Source organism: Bombus huntii, unplaced genomic scaffold, assembly GCF_024542735.1.
Source record: "Bombus huntii isolate Logan2020A unplaced genomic scaffold, iyBomHunt1.1 ctg00000266.1, whole genome shotgun sequence".
Taxonomy (NCBI): Eukaryota; Metazoa; Arthropoda; class Insecta; order Hymenoptera; family Apidae; genus Bombus; species Bombus huntii.
Window position 1 is genome coordinate 30001 of NW_026099476.1, and position 2500 is coordinate 32500.

General features: G+C 50.1%; 1 non-coding gene across 1 annotated transcript; it reads left to right on the top strand.

Moving 5' to 3' along the window:
• The first annotated feature begins 1729 nt into the window (after positions 1 to 1729).
• LOC126877876 (5.8S ribosomal RNA) lies at positions 1730 to 1884 on the top strand. The gene has a single exon (XR_007695414.1). It is a non-coding gene; the product is annotated as a 5.8S ribosomal RNA (ribosomal RNA).
• Positions 1885 to 2500: the final 616 nt, after the last annotated feature.

Here is a 2500-nt window from a genome sequence, read left to right on the forward strand (position 1 = left end):
GCTTCTGGATATCGGGACGAAAGACCGCGCGAGGACGACGGATGCGAGTCCCATCGAATTTTTGACTTACACACTACCTGAACGAGACTTAAAGTTTCATATAATATACCGTTCAGAGGGGACCGGCTGTCTTTCCTCGTTGTCGTGAGTCGGACACCCGTGCCGTCGCTAGAGTTTTTCAAACTCTGCTTCTGGATATCGGGACGAAAGACCGCGCGAGGACGACGGATGCGAGTCCCATCGAATTTTTTATTTACACACTACCTGAACGAGACTTAAAGTTTCATCCAGTTTGTCGTCTATCATCGCATATATAATATACCGTTCAGAGGGGACCGGCTGTCTATCCTCGTTGTCGTGAGTCGGACACCCGTGCCGTCGCTAGAGTTTTTCAAACTCTGCTTCTGGATATCGGGACGAAAGACCGCGCGAGGACGACGGATGCGAGTCCCATCGAATTTTTGACTTACACACTACCTGAACGAGACTTAAAGTTTCATATAATATACCGTTCAGAGGGGACCGGCTGTCTTTCCTCGTTGTCGTGAGTCGGACACCCGTGCCGTCGCTAGAGTTTTTCAAACTCTGCTTCTGGATATCGGGACGAAAGACCGCGCGAGGACGACGGATGCGAGTCCCATCGAATTTTTGATTTACACACTACCTGAACGAGACTTAAAGTTTCATCCAGTTTGTCGTCTATCATCTCATATATAATATACCGTTCAGAGGGGACCGGCTGTCTATCCTCGTTGTCGTGAGTCGGACACCCGTGCCGTCGCTAGAGTTTTTCAAACTCTGCTTCTGGATGTTGGGACGAAAGACCGCGCGAGGACGATGGATGCGTGTCCCATCGAATTTTTGATTTACAAGACACACACTACCTGAACGAGACTAAAGTTTCATCGAGTTTATCATCGCATAACCCGTTCGGAGGGGACCGGCTGTCTATCCTCGTTGTCGTGAGTCGGACACCCGTGCCGTCGCTAGAGTTTTTCAAACTCTGCTTCTGGATATCGGGACGAAAGACCGCGCGAGGACGATGGCTGCGAGTCCCATCGAATTTTTGTTTTTTTTTTTTTTTTTAAAGAAAAAACACCACCCGAACGGAGATGTGTTCTATCTTTCGTCGATTTTTCATGCTTTCAGTCGGTCGCGTGGTCGCCATCCGTTCGGAGGGGATCGCCGGCTTCGAAACCTCGATGTCGTGAGTCGGACACCCGTGCCGTCGCTAGAGTTTTTCAAACTCTGCTTCTGGATATTGGGACGAAAGACCGCTCGAGGCGGACGGCCGCGCGAATCCCATCGAATCTTTACTATCACCCGAACGATGGAGAGATGCACGCGCGCTGTTTCTTGAATAATTGGACGAGAGAGTAGAATCAAACACATATATAACATGGGCTAGCCACCGTGCTTACTCGTTCGCGAGATCGTGTGCTGTACAGAGGATTCAGAATCGGGTGTATATATCCCCGTCGTTTCCTGACGAACGGAGCTTCGATCTCGATGGTTGTTATATATCATAATGTACTTTACGCCCGGCCGGCGAACGCGCGTATCTTCGCGCGTTCGTCGTTTTCTTTTTTTTTCGAACGTTTTTGTGTCGTCAATCCTATGGCGACTTCTGCGCGTTCGATTCCCGTTGGTCGAACGTGACGGAACTCGGCTTCGCTAGAACCGAGAAGAGTACATTTGAGTATTGAACTGTTGTAAATTTATAAAAGATTACCCTGAACGGTGGATCACTTGGCTCGTGGGTCGATGAAGAACGCAGCTAATTGCGCGTCAACGTGTGAACTGCAGGACACATGAACATCGACATTTCGAACGCACATTGCGGTCCACGGATACAATTCCTGGACCACGCCTGGCTGAGGGTTGCTCACGTAAACCTAAGACTGCTTGCGTTGCGTATCGTTACTCTCCGTATCTGTCTCTCTCTGTCCCTTCTTGCCTTAACAACCCGCCGTCGTTCTTCTTTATATAAGAGAACGTTTCAGAGTCGGACGAAGGTACAAGAACGAGGATACGAATAAGAGCGGACGGAGAGAACATACGCGACGTACGAGCGATTGTTGGACGCTCGTCGGCGTTCGTCGCGGTCGTGCAGAGACCGTGCAAGTCGTACGCATGCTCGATATATAATCTATCGTGTTCACGGGAGACTACGAAACTCTACCTCTGTCTCTCTCTGTCCCTTCTTGCCTTGACAACCCGCCGTCGTTCTTCTTAAAAATTATAAGAGAACGTTTCAGAGTCGGACGAAGGTATACGAAGGGATACGAATAAGAGCGGAGAGAACCGGTCACGGACCTGCGTGAGTGCTCGCGGCGTCGTGAGTCGTCCTTACGAGGGCGACCGCCCGCTTATGCACCGCTTCGTGTATCGGTTATCGAACGTATATACTCGTAGTGTTCTCCTCGTGACCGATTTTTTTTTCATATCAGGCGATATATGCTACGTTTGCCGGTGTTCGACGCACGAAGGTCCGCGCCCC